At 45.9% G+C, this 21,575-nt stretch overlaps 1 long non-coding RNA gene across 1 annotated transcript in view; it reads right to left on the bottom strand.

The window, feature by feature from the left end:
• Nucleotides 1-1,098: 1,098 nt before the first annotated feature.
• LOC121165947 overlaps nucleotides 1,099-21,575 on the bottom strand; it is a 102,935-nt gene continuing 82,458 nt past the window's right edge. Inside the window, exon 3 of the long non-coding RNA XR_005885333.1 lies at nucleotides 1,099-1,168. This is a non-coding gene — a long non-coding RNA (uncharacterized LOC121165947). The remainder of the gene's footprint in view (nucleotides 1,169-21,575) is intronic.

Genomic DNA, 21,575 nt, shown 5'->3' with positions numbered 1-21,575 from the left:
GTCAAGATGCATTGCAGTACGCATCTCTGTTTCTGGATAAAAAGAGGAGTTCCAGTGAAACTGGTACCTATGCCTTGACAATATCACATTGGCTTTCCTACAACTGCCTTGACACACTCAGAGAGCAGAATGCTGGACTTGCGCCTGTTACTGAAGGGCTATACTGTAGAAAATGGGGGAAGAGGGGAGTAAGAAGAAACGAGTATTTGCCATCCTATGGAGACAATACCCTGTTGTATTTGTAAGAACATTCTCACACTGGAGCCTCAGTTCTGTTTGTGACAAAATGAGATATAGATTATGCCTTTATACAAGCAGTGTAGTTAGCATGTGACCAAATAAGGTTGAACATGAGGCGACACTTTTGAAATAGACTAATGTTAGACCAGCTTTAGATTCACAGAAACTCTTGAGAGCTGATTGCCTTCACACAAAGTCCCCTGTTACCACCTTCTCCCACGGCGATGGCTCCCTTGTTACATTCGGCCCATCCACTATCAGTCATATTGCTTGGCTTACCTTGGCTGCCTCCTCGACGCTGGACATATCACAGGTCTGGATGCATGTAAAATAGTGCGAAACCTTTCTTTTAACATTCCACAGAGCCTCTTGACAGTCTTAGCCTCTACATCTCCCCCTCCACGCTCCAGTCACATCTCCCTTCCTTTTCCCTGCGACCTGATGACTACCAATCTTTCTATGGTCTCCATTGCTTTGCTGGGTCATTCTTTTACCAAATTAAAAAGCTTTGCTGTGTGAAAACTCAAACCAACTTCCAGTGTTAAACGACAGCTCGTGCTTTATCCAATTAGATTGGATGGGAGAATTCTCTTTACTCAAACATTCCACATGGGTGCCCTGTGACATGGGAGAAGTGCTTAGCACAGCGAGGACCTTTCCCTGCAACTGTCCTTGTTCCTGTCCAGAGACTCATCTCAGACATTTCAGGAAAGAGAACGTTTGTATGAGCTCTAAGTATGATGCTCACCCCCAATAAGTCACAGTTACCCTTTTGGAATCTCCTCAATCTTATGAGACCCGGAGGAGCAGATATCCATGACATTTCTATATTTGTGAGCAGGCATGTCCCACCTACCACATTAACTCCTGGTCCAACTTCACACTGCTGTGCTGCAACATGACAGGGTTCCGTGTACTCACAGTGTACCTGCAACAGACATGAAGGAGAAACATTCAAACATTTTCCTTTAGAATGGATATGAACTAGTGAGAAAGAATTACAGAGATTCTACAATACAGTTCATTCCGTTTTACAACTGAAGATCCTTGAGCCCAAAGGATAACCCTAACTTTCTCCCTTAAGTTCTGAACCATGTAGGGGGATACCACTGCGTGCCAGGGCCTTCAGGCCATACGGTGGGATGCATGGTTTTGCCGTTATTTCTTAAAGTCACTATTTAATGAGAGGTATACAGTAGACTAAGCACAGCCTTGTTGCAGTTTCCTCAGTCATGAACAAGTTCACCTTGGGTTGGAACTGAGTTCTGCCGCCTAGCAGTTGAACAATGTACTTGATCTGCTCATGCAACTGCTTCCTCCTTGTGAACTGTAACTCGGTATCAACTGCTCAGGGAGGTGTGCTACAGGATCGGGCGCCCAGCAACCCAACCCCTGTGATCAATACTGGCACCTTCAGTGCAGTCAGTTGAAATAAACCAACAACTGACTGCAGAACTCTGTTCAGAAAACTCCCCATCATTTGTGCTCGTCTCCACAATGGGTAGGGAAGGAAGTCTGAAAAGAGATGACATACGCCCCAACTGCACTGGCTAAACAGCAACTTGTCCACAGGGATGTAACTCCACCTTATTTAATAAAACGCACAGGAACGGGTGAATGGGAGGAGAGCATCAGGGAGAGAGGGCCAGAGTATTTCCCTCGCAGCCCGATACTGATTTTGTCAAGTGACTCTAGATTCTCCAGGGAAGTCCTGTTCCATGTCTCTATGAATGATTTTGAAGTTCTCTCTTCCAGGGAAATCCTACACAGTGCTGAAAATGCCGAGGCCACCGTCTACTGCTCCAGAATCTGGAAACTCTCCAGGAGACTGTCTTCAGTAGAAAACAGTATTTTGGTGAAACAGCTTTTCCTATTAAAAATCATTGAGGTAATCATTATAATATATGTATAGCTGCAAAAGCGAGAAATTAAATAGGAGTTTGCTGTCAGCTTATTAATACCTACAAATGGAAATGGAGAAAATTGATATCTGCACTGTGTGTGAGGTGCAAGCATTTGTTCGGGTCATAACAAAGCAACTGAATCAGTATGTTTGTGTATCCACGCTTCAGCCCCAGGTCACATCCCATGCAACAGAATATTTTTTAAGATTTTCAATGATTTGTTTGAAAGTTAGAGTGACAAAGAAGAGATAGAGAGAATCTTCACTTCACAGTGGTCATCCAGCTATGACTGGGTCAGGCCGAAGCCTGAGGCAGAAACTTCATCTAAGATCCCAACACAGCACTGAGTCCAGGCTTAGTGGCAGGGAGCTGGATGGAAAACAGAGCAGGCAGAACTCAAGCCAGCACTCAGTATGGAGTACAGCTATCCCAAATGGTAGTTACACGCAGTAACTCATCCTGCCCACCATCCAAACCACACACATGTTATTCCCATGTAAGAAAAACAACCCAACATACACATACAAACAAGGAGTGCTTTGCTTCTTTCTGACAGTTTGCCGATTTTAATAAAATCATGAACTCAGACACAAAAGTTGTGTGTCACCAAGACAGAAGAAAGTGGTGACATAGCAAGAACCTGGGTGGGCACGTGGGATGTGTATGGATTCAAGTCTTGGTTTTAGTTCTAACTCCTGACCTCAGCTTCCTGCTGTTTGCACTGTGGGGAACAGCAAGTGACAGCTCAAGCAGTTGGGTTACGTGCCGCCCCCATGACACACACAGCTCAAATGGCACTCTCTCCCCAGAGGTCAGTCCATTTATAACCTTATCTCTGCCTCCCAGAACATTTTTTTTTCCTACCTTACAGATTTTGAGACTTCTTTCCTTTCACACAGTAGGCATTTAAAATGTATTAAAGTTGGCTGGACCATTGCCTTATGAAAAAATGGAAAATGGGCTTGTTCATCTCACGTTCCTTTTTATAAGATTATCCTATTGCCTTCATTATTGATTTAAATTCCTAGGGGTCTCCCACTTTTCCTGTGCTATGAAATCCAACTGGTGCATTGGGGCATTGAACACTGGACAATCCTTCAGTTTGGGATTATTCTGTGCACTCTGCGTCCTTAGCTCCCAGATCTCAGTCATTACAATGTCCAGGGACCGTGAACATCCAGAATAAAACTGCCCCATCTTGAGTACAGTGGCCAGAAGGTGTGGGTGGACACAGGCATTTCAAACAGCAATTCTAAGGTTTAAGTCCTCATGCAGTACCTTTACCTGGTAACAGCACACTTCCCAAACCCAGCCTGCTATATGAAAGTTATCCCAAGTAAACTTCAGTCTTCTGCTCTGAGCATGGGCCCATGAAGGCCCTTTTACAGAGAGTGGTTTGCATGGCTGTCAGTGGGAAGTGATGACATCATGAGTTCTACGTGCTGTGTTGTGTGTGGAAGCCCGAATCAATGTTCATATGGCACTAAGTACGCAAGGATGCAATTACAGAAGTACCTGTGTGAGAAACCATGGCGACGAGCAAAAGAAGGCCTAAGAGGACAGAGCTATCACGCCAGGACGCAAGTCAGACCCTAAGGAAGGACGGAAGCATTGAGGTGGGCAGAAGCTTCCTGAATGCTGTGCAATTCTTTCAGTAGAGTGGCCCTGTCTCTGAAACCTTGCTGTGCTCACCCACCCAAGGGAGTCCCCTGGACAAACATGGCATTGGCACAAATGCCTAATGGATGGCAGAGCCCAGCAGCAGGTCCCTCATCACTGATGTTTCTGGAGTGGTCCTGAAGATCACCCAGGTGCGTGCTTTGACTGGCAGGCCTTTTACCGAGGGCTTTAAGCAGACTGAAGCTTTGCTGTCAAAGGCTGTTACTGTCCTTGCTAGGCCTACTGGTCTCACTTGTGGGCAAACTCCACCAGCAACATTCTCCACACCTTAGTCCTCTCCGTAGGTTCCACAGGATGCACAATTCATATCACCCTCCCAGTTTTCATTGCTCATCTCTGTCTGGGTGCCTGGCAACATGTCCAAAATGATACACTCTCAACTCATGCCCACTGCATTACCTGGTTCCTTCCCATGCATCACTCCCATTTCAATGCTGGGCAATACCATCACCCTCAGAGGTTTGGATGCAAATTTCCAGAGTCCTTCTTGCCCCTCTCGTTCATTTAGCCTTTGGAATGCATGCTGAATCCAGTCACTTTTATCTTCCCGTGTTCAGCCTTTCCTTCCATCTGCCAATCATCATTTCTCCCCCTATCCTCTGCAGAAGAAAAATTTGCTTAGAGAAATAATAGATGATGTGAGTGTAGCAGCCTGAGGCTTAGCTCTTCTGCTTAAGCCGGGGACTGGTAAGTTTTTCTCAAAAAAAGGATAGATAATAAATGCTTGAAGCTTTGTTAGCTAAAAGGCAACAGTGAGAATATTGTGTATGCACAAAACTGTGTTAAGCCATCCTTAGCTCTCAGGTGGAGAGGAAGAAGCAGCAAATAGTCTCCCAGGCACTGGCCTAAGTGATTATTCCTCAATGACAGGTCACTTCCTAACTTCTTGCCCTTCAATCTCTCTCTCCACAGGACAGCAGGAACCAATCTTGCACTGTATAATCATTATGTTCTTACAGCTACAAGCCATGGTAAATCTGTTAAAACCCATTTAGAATTCTAAAAAATAAAAACATACAGAGAAAAAGAGATTATTTCATCCCGTTTCATTTCACCTTCCTAAGCTTGCCATAATAACTGGCAGGAAATTTAAAAGCATTTCCTTGGCTCTGATGACCTGATACAGTATGTCCTCTTGTAAAATCAGGAGCAGTGGCAGTAGTTTGGGACTATAGTGGGACATTTCACTAGATGTGGACAATGTGTGCAGATGGCTCAGGTTAATCACCACCTCCCCTTTCTGGATATTACTGTGGCTGGAGACATGGAGCTCCTTTCTTTTGTACGTTAGGTTGCTGTGACCAGACGTCATTCCACTCTGCCGTGGTGTGTTACCCGGGTTCATTCCTCCAACGCAGCCTGAGCTTGCCTGCCCTGCCCTCACGCCATTCCTGACTCACATCCTCTCTCCCTTAGGGACTCCTCTAGTTGCTGGCATACTGTGCCTGCTGCTGGACATTCTATCCCAGCAGCCTGGTCCTCATGTGTCTTCTGGGGATGTGTATGACCCCCGACTTCGATGCTCCCTCCCTCCACACGTCATTCTGCCAGTACCTCACCCTGGGGAATTCTTACTCTGACAGCTGCCCTGGTGCCCACTCACATTCCTCTGCACTGACTGTGGCCTGGTGGGACATTCCCCAGGCTGGCAGCTTGTGTCCACCATGGGAATGTGACTTTGGACAGACTGGAAGACATCTCTGTGCAGGGAAGACTTCCTGATGTTGAGCAATGAGACTCAAGTGGTTTCTGAATAGACACAATCTGTACTTAAACATCTGCAACCACTGCATTGTGAACACCTATCTCAAAGTTAGCTGCCTCCTTTCGGGAAAACACACATTCCTACGTCCATAAATAGAAGAATACGCCTCAATTGCTTTCCACTGTCAATAAGCCCAACGGACATGAGCAAATGAACACGACGTAAATATGCCAAAATTGACAAAGCCCTAAAATCTCATCCCTAAAAGACAGTCAACAAATGGGCTGATTTGCTACTCTAACATTTTCTCAGCCAACATACTCATTCTTCCATTCCAATAAAATATGAAGTCCTTCCTCCATTATTTCTCAGTTTTTTAAAACCTGATGATGCTGGAGCTGGAGCTACACTGCTGAGAGTGCAGTTACCACCTGCAATGCCAGCATTCGACACAGGCCCTGGCTCGTGGCCCGGCTGCCCCACTTATAAGCCAGCACCCTGCTAATGGCCTGTGAAAAGCAACACAAGATGGAGGCCTGTCATCCACACGGGTGACCAGCTGGACGAAGCTCCTGACTCCCACATACCTGGCCATTGCAGTCGTCTGGAGAGTGAGCAAGTGGATGGAATATTTCTTTCTCTCTCTCTCTCCCTCTCTCTCTCTCTCACCGCTCTCCTGGTGTGTCTCTCTACCTCTGCAACTCTGATCTTCACAAAAACAAATGAATCTTAGGAAAAAAAAAACAGATGCTGCTAAGCCTCATATCTTCTCATGCTCGGAACTTAAGATTCTAGACTTTGCTTTTGAAAAAAAACTTGATACAGAGAGCTATTAGTTAGGAACATTTTAGAGCAAGGGATGGCGGGAAGGACACGCCCAGGATTCCGAGAAGAGAAAATGTCTTTTGGGAGGCTGCATGGGCAGACGCCGAGGTCTAGGTGAAGTCAAGGGAGAAAGGCCATCCGGAGGTTAACAGAGCACTGAAGAAAGGCCTAACAGTCCACATTCCACGGCAGCTGGGCCCAGAGGAAGCAAAGCAGGAAAGCAAGAGGCAGCAAAATTACAACAGAACAGTCAGACAGATATGCTCTGTGGCAATAATTCTGAAAGGCCTGGTAATGAGCAAGCAGGGAAAGCCAGTGGTTACCACGTAAAGAGAAAATAAACGAGATTAAATAGCTCCACGTACAGCACGGCGGGGCCTTTAACAATCTGGGAAGGGTTTAGAGGAACACTGAAGCCAAGACTGATATTTTATGTGCAAAATTAAGGTTCGAAAACGTATTTTCTGGCTAATGTGAAAATGCGTATTCCAAATGCAAAGTTGTTGCATTTTACAAGCTGAATCATTACCAGTATTATCTTTTTGCCAGGATGCTTGAGTCTTAGTCTGGGTTATCAAATATTTTCAGATGACAGAAACAAAGCATGACAAAATAAAAGGATATAAAAGGACAGAGATTATAACAGGAGTGATTTCCAATAGAAGCTTTTCTTGCCTATGTGAGGCGCTAGGGTTTGCACTGCCTGATCGTGACGGGGTGAATTTTGATGCCCAAACAGTGAGTTGCTGTCCTGATCCAGTGTCCACGCAGCTGTGACGCCACAGGGCTCGGGGCTGAGGCCCCACAGCAAACTGCAGCAGCTGCCCCGGGACAGGCCTGCTCCTCCACCTGCCACCCATTTGGGATGCGGTGACTTCTCCTAATCCACTCCTTCCTCTGGGAGAGCGGCTGTGTTGCCATAGCCCATGCTTGTTGACCTGAAAGCAAGCCTCCCCTGTGTGTTCAGAAGCACGCATCACCCTTTTCAGCCTCAATTAACCCAAGATAACTTCACATCTTACTACATGATGTTGTTGGGAAGCTATTCCTTCCAGGATGGGGAGGTTGTGTTCTTGATGTAGAAGGTAAACGGACTGGAGGGTAGAGACAACACAAATCTGCCTCACATTCACATGTCTAGGGGATCCTAACTTGAATTCTTTCTGCTCAGTGGGGATGATGGCTCTCAGTTGTCTCTGGAATTCATAAATCCTGGCTTACATGGAAGCTGTTTTTGAGTGGAACACTCACTGGTGGCCTTAATGGTCTCTTAGCATTTAGGGGAGGCGCTGTTTTAAGCACTTGTAGATATGCATCCATAAAATTCTAACAGCAATGACAGATATTGTGTCTCATTTTCACTGCAGGTAAGTGTGGTTCAGAGAGGTTAACCGACTTGCCCAAAGCCACGAAGGCAGTGGCTGGCAGGCCAGGACCTGTGCCGACAAGGCGGCTCCATCACACACTGTGTCAGTCGTGAGGTTCCCTGCCTCTTACCGAGCAGACATTTCCGAGAGGCTGGTGTGATCTCTGTAAGCAGCTCCAGCACTATTTATGCGGATCCCACAGAAGACGGATGTACAACAAGAGCTGAGAGACTCAATCACCAAACTGCTGCCCTCACGCCACCAAGGATCCATTGCTTTGAGATAAGAGCTGTGATCTAATAACCTCATTGGCTTCCAGCCCATGATAAGAAGAGCTATAGGATTAGGCATCTTTTTAGTTTACAAGCATCTTGCACCTGACTCATGGAAGCACTGGGAGAACCAATGGACAATGGAAGGTGCTGAGCCAGAGGACACTCCTGCCCTGGAGAAGGGGACACCCCAGTGACATAAAACTGACAGTAAACTAAGTAAAACTCTCATGAGTCAGGCTGAGAGATGACTGTTCATCAGAATGGAGGAACAGGATGAAAGCTGTGGGGACTTCAAGAAGCTCATGGAAATTTCATGTTGGTGCAAAAAAAAAAAAAAAGCCTAGAAGCACAGGAATAGTATTTTCATAAGATATGCTTCCCACGAACTTTTTAAAGACTTGTCATGTTCAAGAGGCCCATGTGTATTTCATGAACAGGAATACGCTCACTAAGTGGCTGTTTGGGAGCTGGCACTGTGCCACTTCTGACTGAATTCCACATGGAAGTGGACATTCAAGTCCCCTCTGCTCCGCTGCTGGCCCAGTTTCTTGTTCCTGTGTCTGGAAAGGCAGCAGACACGACCCAAGCACATGGGACCCTGCTACCCATGTGGGAAGCCTGGATGAAGTTCTTGGCTTCTGGTTTCAGCCTGGCTCAGTCATTTCGCAGAGTAAACCAGACAATGAACAATCAACCAATTTCTCTTTCTCCCTCTTCCCCTCATTTCCTCCTTCCCTCCCCTCTCCCCTTCTCCCTCCTTGCTTCTTATACTCTCCTCCTTACCCTTCTTCCTCTGCTACTATCACTCTGCCTTCAAAATAAACAAAAAAGCGAAACAGATTAAATAAATCTTAAAAGACATCAAATCAATGGACTTTTGGTAATGACAATAGTTGAGGGACGATGAGAAAAGAGCCAGTCTCACAGGAAGCGGGGGAAAGGATCCCAGGCTTCAGAGTGGCTTTGGAGCTCTGTAAGAGTACAGGAGTAAAGGATTTACTGTCAAGAAGCTGGCTCTCAGAACAGGCTCCTGCTTCTTCTCATCGTCTCTTCCCTCTGCCCAGTCTCATCTTACCTGTATCTACCTTCCCCTTAAAGATTCCTGGTCCGTGAATATTTTTATTCTTTTTATTCATCCAGACATGAGAAAAATCATTCTCCTAACTCTGAAGGATTGCATGAAGACCACAGATGGCAACAGGTGACAGAGTGACAGGGCCCAAGGCAACTGGGACGTTGTTATGTTCTTTCCTAAGGTTTCTGCCATAGCAGCAACTGCCCTGGAAGTGACCCATAGTGACTCGTTCTCCTTGTGGCCTGGGAAACTTTAGAGACTATTGGTGGACACACACAAGCCTTGGATAAGCCAAAGTGAGATATAGTGAATGCTTTCAGCAGCTAAAGCTTTTATCTTCATGGAAATTCATGATATTGGAAAAAACTTTGCTTGGGAGAAAATCACCTCCTTCGGAAGCAACTTGAGTTTCCCCATTAAAACTATACAGTCCTGGGGGCTAGTGTTGCAGCATGCTGGTTAAACTACCTTCTGTAATGTCAGCAACCCATACAGTGCTGGTTCAAGTCCAAGCTGCCCCGCTTCCAATCCAGCTCCCTGCTAACGCGCCTGGGAAGGCAGCAAAAGTTGTCCTGCTCTGTGCCAGCACACAGTAGCGACAAGGCTGAGAAACAGGCCCTTACAGGGCAAAGCAGAGTAGTCATTTCAGGAAAGTGGAGACCAGCATCTGAGCTCAGAAACACTAGACCCAAAGGCCATCCTGGCATCCCATATTGATCAAAGGCAGAGCTAGCAGCATTAGTTCATGTTTAAAATTTCTAAGAGCATCAGACAATTGGCGTGTACACTGTTTATTCCCCACATGCCCCAAACAACAATCTGATTAGTACAGGTTGATTTATAATTTTATTTCCTAAATCCTGTAAGTATCCTTTTAAAGCCATAGGTGCCGGGCTGTCTCACTCCTGGTTAAAGAATCCCGCAGAAGCCACGCGGTGCTCTTACACGCAGGAGCATAAGAACACCCCCAGGCAGAAGACTTGGTGAAAATGGATTCCACTTCCAAGCTGTGACAAACCTGTGACTTAGGGACATCACTTCCTGTTTGAGATCCACAAAGGAGGAAGTGTCAGAGGAAGAAGTGTTGAGATATTAATGTTCTATTCTAGTTCTATTCTATCAACCACAAAGGAGTACACACCACAAGGCTCGAAACACAAGTAAGCATTTCATGAAGTCAGCATCACAAGCAGTTAACTACTCTTCCTTCCTTCTCTGTTGCTCTTTTTGGAAAGGAAATCCTCATGTGAGCACATGACATTCAGACAAATGCTTTAGCAAACCAACTGGGAATCTGAAAAGTATGACCAGTTGGTATGGTACAGCATTTCCCTGCACTCATCATAAAAAAAAAAAACCCTCCTATAATAAACTATCATAAAATATCTACTTAGAATCCAGTGTTTCATGCTAACACAGAAGTGGGTGGAGTAATATAGAAGCAAGCAGATCCATGGGGCTGCTGTTACACAGCTCCTCTCCCTGCATGGTGAGGGAGGTGCTTCCCCAGCGACTGCCGTAGGCCCTGAACGACACGAGAATACCTCTCATCTCCTGCCAATCCGGGTTCATTTTACATAAAGAACAAACAGAAATCAAGATGAAATGTTTGACAAAAACTTACTGCTCTGTAAAAAGACAAAAACACAAAATCATTGAAACAACGGTTTAATCTCATCCTCTATTTCAAGTATTTTAAAAGCACTTTAAGTCTCCACTTGGGGCTTGTCTGGGAGACCGAATGCTGAAGAAACACGACCTTCAGGAAAGGCGAGATTGTTACTGCCAGGGACACTTGAGAACACCTCTGGGCTGCACCTGGTCTACTCTCAGGAGCAAGTCTATTCTGGTCTATTCTACAGGAGCAAGGTGCGTAAAGACAGTGAGAGTCTGACAAGGGGTTAATTAGCACAAGACTGAGGAGATGGTAAGGGAAGCCAGCCTGGCCTTCCAGAGCAACCCAGCAGGCTGAAGGAGTCAAACCCCGGCTCTCCTCACTCCCGGCTGGCTGCGTGAGCACAGCCAGCAGAGAAGCCGGGCAGGGAGGGCCTCGCTCTCCAGCCCTCCCCGTCCTCGGTCGTCGCCCACCCTCGCAGGGAAGCCTGGGAGGACGGCCAGCGCCTGCCCACACACATCACCAGCACAGTTTAGGTGCAAGAAATGCTGGGAGAGCTGCCACGAAAGCTGAAACAGAGCCCAGGTTGGCCACGGAGAAATCCGCATTTCCATTTCCAAAGAAGAAACGTGCACTGTAGGGAAGACATGGGGCGGGACACAGGGAACCAAAGATGGAGCAGGAGCAGCAGCAGCAAACGCACTCCGTTGGGAAGACCCCGAGTTTGCCACCCCAGGAGACTATCAACAGACCCTGCAGACACATTCTGGGATGGCGCCCTCTACAGGACAGTTGGGACTCCACCGTGACCGTGTCCAGACTCCGAGTCACTTCATCCCCACTTCGAAGCAGCTCCCAACCTCGGAGTCACCACTGAACCGATGTGAGTAAATACTTTTAGAAAGAGACGCCTAGATCGTTTCCCCACCAGGAAAACTAACACATCTCACGTACATGAAGGTTGGCTCCATGTGAGGGGATGCAAGGATGCCGGCGACGCATGCACTGAGCTCACAGGCAGGCCTCGGAGGCTCGAGGTGTGGAGACGGAGGCCTGTGCAGGTAACGGAAGCATGAGCACCTGCTCGGTAGGATCCGACTCAGCACTGTCCACAGCTCAAGGCTGAAGGCTCCCATAAGCATAGCAGGGTGGTCGATAGCATCCGCTGGTTGCCATGGAAAAAATCCTCCCCATGGCCCATCTCAGGCACCCAGAACATCACAGACCACGTTGCCGGAAAAGCTAAGTGGGGTCTTTCTTCAGCTTAATATAGAAATAAAAAGCTGGGAGCCGGTTGCAGACTGAGACATTTATTTGCAAAGGGACCAGGTGAGCGTGCAGAGAGGGAAGGGAAAAGCACCTCCCGAGACAGCTGACAAGTGGGGTGCCTCTTGAAGGCAGAGAGCGAGAGGCGCCGAAGGTTGAAGAGGGTCTTGGGGTTTTAAGGATTCCCTGATCTCTCCTTTTTGGGTGAGAACCTATACGTAAAAGGTTCTGCATGGGTGGTCTCTTAACCCATCAGGAAATGGCTGGGCAGTTCCCGTGCCACCCACTTGAAGGTGTGGCTGAGGTTTTAGTGGACCTGGATGGTCTCAGCCCACACACGGTGAGCAGGTGGCTGCTGCAAGCAGCAGCGAGACGGCGGGCGCCCCAACACCATAACCTTTAAGGAACATAAAGAACCAGAAGATGCCGGACACATTCTCCCCTTGTGACGTGTTTCCCTGCCATTCTCCTTCATGTCCGTATTGAACCTGAGATCCTCCAGTGGCACACAGGAAGGGGTCTTCAGAAAATTTAACCCACTTAAAAAAATAATGCCTTTCAACTTTCCTGCATCCAAGTAAACACATCTCTTAGTTCCACTTTCCACTTTTCCGAACATCTCTATAACGTCTCCTTTGGAAATGTGTCTTTGGGAACTCATCCCTGTGGCAGACGTGCCTTCCTGAGTCCCAGGAGTTGGAGCTTGGCCCTCAACAGGGTGGGATTGGCAGGTGGGATCTTCTGGGGGGTGGGCAGGAAGCTCACCAGGGCGGTCCTCTGGAGGGATCAGGTCTTTCTATTGGGAGCTGGTTGTGATACAGTCAAGACTGACCCCACACTGTACCTGGCTTTCTATTCTACTCGATGTATCGTTCTCTTGGGGGGAAGAGAGAGAGACAGAACCTTCCATCTGCTAGTTCACTCCCCAAATGGCTGCAATGGTCAAAGCTGAGCATTCTGAAGCCAGGAAGCATGGAGGTTCTTCAAGGTCTGCCACACGCATGCAGGGGTCCAAGGACTTGGGCTGAGACTCTTTCCCAGAACAACAGTGGGGAGCAGGACCAGAAAAGGAGCAACAGGTATATGGGATACTAGAACCACACGCACAATCTTAATCTACTATGGCATGGCACCGGCCCCAAGCCTCTTCGTTATGGGTTCAGCCCATGGTTTCATTGCAATCATGTACAAAGAGGTAGCACACCTCCCAAGGCGCCTGTGTTACAGGATCTTTCACACTGAGGCAATTTAGCCACTAAAACCATATTATGTAAAAGGTAGTAATTTTCTATTTTAAAGCCTGGCTTGTCTGTGATGGCTACGCCTGAGGCTTGCTTACCATGATTCATTTGTAGAAAGCAGATAAAGAGTAAAGACACAGACACTGAGAATGAGCAACATTTTCCATCTGGAGAAATAGCAAGTGAATGGGAACTGAAAGAAAACTGTGCTAGCACCTTCCCTTCTGTGTGAAGGAAAAAGCAGTTTTTCCACCTGTAACAGAGTCCTGACCTGTTGCTACAGCACAAAGCTTGCCCACTGTTCTTCTCGCTCAGCCCCACACTTGGACCTCACATCCAGTTGAGGTTCCCATCACTCTCATACGGAATGTACATTTTAAGAAGAGTTTTGTTTGCTTTGATGACTCCTGCTGGGTTCCAGTCAGCAGAGAGGCAGGCGGCCAGTGGCACAGCTGAGGGTAACTGAGCTGTGATGTGAAACCCAGTGGCCCCTGAGGGGGATGCCACGACACACACTCAACAGCCAGCACATGCAGCGCACCTGCGCAGCACAGAAACGTGCAAACGCCAAGATGGCACTCGGTCACATCTCCTTCCAACTGCACACCACATCAGGACAGAGGACGATGACCTGCTGTTTGACAGTCAGATGTTCTTTTCCATTGTGAAGAAGCAGGTGACACCCAGACACGAGGTGAGGTGGCAACGTTCAGAATATCTGGAGTGGAACTTGTGGCTGCCACTCCCGTTTTGGGAATTTATGTAGGCATCAAATTATCATCGCCCGCTTCAGCTCCCAGCCACTTCCTGGGGGAGGAACATCCAGGGTGATTTACAGAGCATTTGCGTTGACAAAGAGAAGACAAAATTTGTCAGGGAGAATCCTTGGCAGGTTTATTTTCCATAATGCTCAACCAAGCTGATATCTTGTAGAAAGTTGAAAGGTTTAGTTTTCTATTTTGTTTTCCAGAGAAGTTGAAAAGCTCAAGCAATCAGGAAAAGCCTGTGACTAACCAAAGCTGACCAACAGCTGCTCCACTCTCTCCTAGTTGCTCCCATGCCACTACCAGGGTGCCAGGGTCCAGTCCCGCCTGTGTCTCCTGACTGACCGCCTGCCATTCCTGTCCATGGACTGCCCCTACAGCTAGATCCTCTTTCCTCCCCGCTTGTCCGCAGGCTCCTTCCCCAGGCTGTAACACGGACAACAGCGGCTTATCTGTATCCTGCCTTTCTGGAATTCCACGTCCTCTTCTACTTCTCTCATTTAATTTCCAATCAACCCTGAGAATTATGGATTACTAATTTCACTCATTTAAACAGAGAGCCCTTGGGGCCAGCACCATGACATAGTAAGTTAAACCTCTACCTGGGATGCTGGTATCCCACATAGCCACCCAGCTGGGTCCTGGCCACTCTACTTCCAATCCAGCTTCCTGCTAATGCACCATGGAGAGCAATGGAAGACGGCCCAAGTCCTGGGGCCCCTGCACCCACACAGGATACCCAGAAGAAATGCTAGACCCCCGCTTTAGACCAGCCAAGCTACAGTGGTTGTGGTCATCTCTCTCTCTCATCTTCTCTGTCAATCTGCCTTTCAAATGAAAAAAAAATGAGAAAACAAAAAATGCAGAGAGCTTGAGTAACTGACCAAAGCTACAGAACTAGTCATTTTGCATTCTGAGACAAACCTGGCCCTCCTGCCATTTGGTCCTTTGGGTTTGTCGCACGGAGTCAGATCCCTCTCTTCAGGGCCCAGTCATCATCCTCCTCGATCTCTCCCAGATTCGCTTACATGTGCTTACTCTCAGCTCCTATAAATCTCTCCATAGATTCACCTGCCACGCCATGCTGCGACCCATCACTCACGCAGCTCCCTGCCTGTCAGTGACCACCTTGGCTCATTTATCTTTATCTCTTAGTGCGTTTCATTCAGTGACTAGAAGCCCCCTGTGAATGTAAATGAGTATTTCACAATGTAGCAGAAGAGAGCTGCTTCCAAGGCACACGGGAACACGGTGTTTGAACGTGGTGTTTGCCATGCTTAACTCTCTCTTCCGCTAGCTGTCCTACAGAATCCCAGCATCACACAAACCCGGATCGCAAGTCAATATTTGTTGAGACTCAGGATAGAATTTTAAGGGAAACTATATTCTTTGAAGTAAATATTCAGACTACTCTCAAAGAAGTGAATATTACGGAAACTAGGACAAGTCGCAGCTGACCTGCGCAAGTGGGTGGAGAGTTCAACAGCCCTGTTTCATATATAACTTGGAAAGCCTGGAGGAAACATTTGACTTGCCAAGTACAGTTTAGAAAAAGTTCATCCTCATCCAATATCTTATGAGCTGTTCCCTAGTGCACAGCAGAAAAACCAACAGCTTGCTGATTCAATCTAATTGCTCTCAGAAGCTTGCGTTCAGGGAAACAGTTCAAAGGTATAGCATCCCCCAAAGAAGTAAAAGGAGGTATTCTAACACACAAAGCAATGGTAATTAAAATTTTGCACTATAATTCCACACTATTTAAGTCAGTATAAATTATGTTTACAAATTGCTTATTGTACCCTTTTTCTATCATTTCTGTTACCACTGCTTTGAATGAATGATAGGTGTACATGGCACATGACAAAAAGGGAAATATCCCACTGGCAGTTGAGTTCCAACTTCCTGGAGTTGAGTTCAAAATAGAGTCAAACTTAGGGCAAGCTGAGGTTTTCCTTGTACATAGTCCACCCACACAATGCCTCAGTAACATTTGTAAAGTTCCTTTCACAACTAAGCTTCAGTATTCTTCACTTCATACACAGGTATGCCGTCTTTGCATTTCTACTGGGAAAGCAAAACTGCTGATTTTTTCCTTGCAATTTCAGTCTCAGTCATGTCATTGTCTTGTATTTGATCTAAGGAATTCTTGACAAATTTTCCTTCGGGTAAGATCTATTTTTTGTTGTTGTTAATATGTTGGCCTTATTCTCCTTTGCATTATTTATGCCATGTTTGTTTTTGTCAAGTAGACATCCTATTTGCTAACATCAATAGAAAATTATGTTTTTCTTATACCGATGACAGGCTGTGGGATAACGCAGAACGCCATGGGTACACTAGCTTTCTGTCCTTTGCCCTAGGCGTTCACATCACGGATTCTCATTGTTCCAGTTTATAATGTAAGTATCTGAGTTTGGTTTTTGCAGGACACTCATCATTTGCATCACATAAGCTCCCCTTGTTTTCTGTTCTCCAATGCCTCTATTAGTATGTTTGTGAATCCCAAGTAGGATAACTCACACCGCTTTTTAAGTGACCTTCTATTATGACATAGCTCATACTTTTGATCATTTGTGCCTAGTCTCATTTACATTTGGATTAAATATCCTTGCCTGGTTATGTACACACTGTGGAATTTGTTTTGAAGCTATTTGATAGGTACATATAAATTAGGTACTACATTTTCCTTCTGGATGTAGTTGCTGATCGATTTAAATTGGACATGTACTCAGCTTTGTTTGTTTGATCACTCATGGCCTGAGAAACTGCTATTGTTGATCTCTACTGTCTAACTTCCCACTCATTTACTGCGGCTTCTTGCTGATGAGTAGCTAAGAACAAATACTATTATAAATCAGTATGTAGGATTTCAAGATACATTCCATGTTAGTTTTGGATCTGGTCTATAAAGAAAAATACTATTTGGGACTTTGTTTCTTGGTATTGCCAGAACAACATCCTACCCACCTGGCCCTTTAGAGTCCCAGAAAGCGCCCGCCCTTGGCATCAGGAGAGCACAGGCCCCATGCCCAGGGAGGCACAGGCCATGCCTTAGGGGGGCCTTTCTTGTGCATCTCTTACTTCTTCCCTTTCGACAGGTGTCTGGAGAATGTCACATGATAACTGGAGGCGTCTCCTCCGCACACACTCTTCCCCTCCATGCAGCTCTACTTCTCTCCCACGAGAACCCCGGCTGCTGAATGAAAACTCCAATACGGGAGACGCTCATTCTAACTTAACTGTACCTGCAAGATTCTTCTTCCAAATGAATTCACATTGGAACAGAGCCCTTTCTGGGATACAGTTCAACCCACTCAGCTTGTTCATCACACTCAAGCCTCTTCATCCCAACTTTTCTTTGTGTTAGAATCAGACCAGGGGTTTTGTGTGTGTGTTTGTCTGTGTGTGTGTGTGAGATATCAGTGGGTGGTTGCAATCCTTCCATTTTGATACCTTGCCTATATTTCTGCTTTTTATTTTTACTTGTTAAACTCATTATTTTCTAAAGCATTAAACATTGACTGCAACATAAATTAAAACTAAGTTATCTCATCTTTTGTTAGAAGAAGGGAAGGAGATTGGAGGGAAAACTCAGTTAATGCTCAACTCGAGTGGAGCTTGTCTGCTTACTTGAAGCAAAGTGACACACAGAGAGAATGAGATAACCAGCTCTTCCATCCAACAGCTCGCTCCTCAAATGGCCCATTTGGAGCCAGGCCGCAGCCAGGAGCCAGGAACTTGATCCAGGTCCCACGAGTGGCCAGGATCCACGTTCTTAGGCCAGGAACTTGATCCAGGTGCCACGAGTGGCCAGGATCCACTTTCTTAGGCCACCTTCTGCTTCTTATCCAGGTGCTTCGGCAGGAAGCTGAGCCAGACGCTGGACACCTGGGACGTGAACCAGTACTCTGATCTTCTTGTATGAATGTCCTAACTCTAATTTTAGCCCTAATTCTAACCATTAGCTAAACGTATCCCAGATCCAAGTTTAATCCCAACCCTAACACTAATACTAATCCTGAGTAACACAACAGTTTCCCACACAGACCATCGTAGCATAAATCATTCTGGGCCAGTGGATCTGCCATGCAGACCCCACTTGCTCATCAGTCCCTTAGCAACTGTCACCATGATCAGACCCCTTGTAGTGGGATGGCAGCGCTTGTGCGTGATGCTTCTTTTACTCAATAGTGATTGCCATGTGCAAGAGGCATTGTGCTGGCAAGTTTATCCAGCTGTTATCATGGTTTTAGGTCAATATGTTCACTCTCCCACTAAGTATAATTCAGAGATTAAACTTGAACTTTATCATGAATATGTACATAAGAGAAATGACATACTGCAGGTGTAGGATTCCGGACTATCCCTGGCTCCAGTCATCCACTGCGAGTCTTGGGTGTTACTTCCAAGCGGCAGGGAATGAGGCAGTGTCATTTAAACCTTTTTAATAATGCTGCTGCTGTTGCTTATTGATTTTATCATTCTTGGATTTTTTTATCTATGTATCTATACCTAAATATATCATGGTTTTCAAGGGCTTGTGATGCACGTTAAGCCGTAATGACTTCACCACCCTGCCAACTGAAGCAACAAGGTCACAGGGAGCCACTGTCCTCTAAACAACCCAGTTACCATCCACATCACTGGTGGTGCACCTGTGTCTGCAAAGGAGCTCAGCCAACCCTCCTGGCTTCGCTTCTCAGCCCCACGATCCTGGGGCCTTTGCAATCTGAGGGGAAATGCAAGAGTTTTGCCTGATCTTGGAATGTCTGACACAGTGGGCTGCAGATGGAACTGAGGAATCCCTGTCCAGCTAATATTCTTCTCTACCACAAAAGGGACTTGCAGGTATTCTGCTTTAAGAAAAATTACCAGGGCTGGCCTGATGGCTTGTGGCTAACATCCTCAACTTGCAAACACCAGGATCGCACATGGGTGCCAGTTCATGTCCCAGCTGCTTCACTTCCTTTCTAGCTCCCTGGTTGTGGCCTGGGAAAGCAGGAAGGAATGGCTCAAAGCCTTTAGACCCTGCATCTGTGTGGGAGACCCGGAAGAAGCTCCTGGCTCCTGGCTTTGGATAGAGAGTTTTGGCAGTTTCTGCCACTTGCAGAGTGAATCAGCAGATGGGAGATCTTGCTTTTTGTCTCTCCTTCTTTCTGTGAATTTGAATTTCTAATAAAAATAAATGAATTTTCAAAAAAGTTACAAATTTTAAATATTTGCTATACCTTCCCTAATTGTGAAATATTCTTTTCCAAACTACACTGCAATAGACACTGTTTGGAGGTAGAATTCTCGTCAGAAATCATGCATGTACATGCTCTGTAGACCAGAGTCCCAGCCATCAGGACAGCAAGGACAGCTCATAGACATCTCATCAATGGACGCTGAGTTGCCCAATCACCCACAGGCACACTAACCCATGGATATTCACAAAGATGAGTATTTGCACACATGTTTGGCCCTGAAGGCATACTGCTTACTTCAATGTTCTACTTGGCTCAAGTACTCAACTTGGGAATAGACCTGCAGGGCAGTTGTTATGTCACCCCTGGGCACCCCTATTGCACTCAGAATGTCTCCTTAAGTCCTCTCTGTCTCTGCTGAGCTTCCTGCCACTGGGCACCGCGCAAGGCAGCGGGTGAGAGCTCAAGCCCTTGGGTCCCTGCCACACACACACACACAGGGAACCCAGACTGACCCCTGGGCTCCTGGCTTGAGCCTGGCCTTGCCCTGGCCATTGTGGGCATCTGCAGGGTGAACTGGCAGAGGAAAGAGCTCTCTGTTTCTCTTACTTACCAATAAAATACAAATAAACAACATTTTAGAACATTTCAGTTGTGTTGTTGAAAATTGTTCTTTCTAGAATTTTACAGTTTCCCAGCAGTTACCTGATAGGTTCCAAGATGAGAAAGGAAAGAACATAAAACAACTTAATAAAGTTCAAATGAAGGAAAAGCAGATACGCATGCCCATGTTTTCATAAGCAAAGAAAAAATGCAATTCTTCTCTTTCGTCTTCAAATGTGTGAGATGCCCCTGTGTTGCCCACCGCAGTGACTGCAATGAGTATAACAAATCCTCAGATAAAATCCTAACTATCAGCAGCCAACAAAAGCACCCAGGGTTCTGATAGACAGGAGAAGGCAGAACACTTCAAATGGACCTAGTAAACTTTGTGATCGTCAAATAAAAATGACTTACAAAATACATGGAGACAGTGGTAAGAGACAAAAGCAGCAACTTTTAAAACGCTTTCACTCTCTAAAAAAATAACAACGACCACCTGTAGCAATAACTCAAGGCCGTGATGAGTGGCCATGACACTTCAGAAGAGGAGCAGAGTCTGAAACACAACCCATGCCAACATTTCCAGCCATATTCACACACATACGGACTCTGACACTGAATGAGACAGACACGTAGCTTTTTGCCAAAATTTATGACTATCACAGAAAGTAAAATCCTACAAATGTTACCAAAATGTCCTAACCTTTGATGTTTTACCTGAAACATTGATGCTTGTGACACATCACACGTTTGTCTTAATCCTGTACACACACACACCCACCCACCCACCCACACCCACACACACATCAGGACATTAAGCATCCCGAATTTCTAAAGGCCCTTCTTCCACAGGGTCAAGTGAAGATGCTGAAAAGGCAAAATCACCCAGCACTAGCAGAGCATCTGGGAAAGATCGGGAATTCTTAGCCAACTGCCCAGTTCACTCTGACACATCAAACCATTCAAAAGAACTAAAAATGATAGAAAATGAAAAAAGAAAACCTCTCAAATCAAAATGCCCAAATTATGTACTAGTATTCATCAAGATATTAAAGTTACAGAAATCAGGAAGATGTAAAAAAAGACTAAAAATCCTAACACTCATTCTAGACCATGTAACTATTTCTGGATCCAAAAAAATATTTCTTGCTTTACAGAATGTCTTCAACTCGATAAAATAAAAAAAAAAAACTCATATATATAATTGCTACCAAATGGTAGAACTTGAATAGTATACAGTGTCAATAACAAGACCATAGATGACACACATGAATAAAATTGAGGCTTGGAATCCACCCGGAAACTGACAATGTGATGTGAACTTTCCATTTGGCAATGCCTACATGGACTCCACAGTCATCTTTGGATTTTACCATCACACTCAAGATGCCGAACACATGAACACAAGCTGCCTGCTTTTAGTTTGCCTTTCGCAAGCCCCAGAAAATGATGCTTCGGAAGGATCAGACTCTGTGCGCCCAACGACAGAGAAAACACAAGCGTGACAGTACACAAGAATGTTCCAGGCATCTAGGAGCACACTCAAGCTTTCATGCCAATTATTTCCACATTTTCTTTAGAAATACTACGATTTATTAACCTTGTCAAAAGAGGTTCCTGGAGAACGGGGGAGACCAAAACTTGTTTGAGAAGAACTGAGAAGCCGGGGAGGGCGGTGATGGTGGCAGTTAAGGTGAAGAATGACAGAGGGCAATTTTCAAGGACTTTATCAGAAAGTAAAACAGAGAAATAGGATAATGGTTGGAAGGGGTCAGAGGGCCCAGAATGGAAATTATTTTTAGTTATGCATGTTTGTGTGTTGACGAGAT

The sequence above is a fragment of the Ochotona curzoniae genome, unplaced genomic scaffold, assembly GCF_017591425.1.
Source record: "Ochotona curzoniae isolate NIBS_2020 unplaced genomic scaffold, NIBS_Ocur_1.0 contig_908, whole genome shotgun sequence".
NCBI classification, from domain to species: domain Eukaryota; kingdom Metazoa; phylum Chordata; class Mammalia; order Lagomorpha; family Ochotonidae; genus Ochotona; species Ochotona curzoniae.
This window is presented reverse-complemented; position numbering and strand designations above follow the sequence as displayed.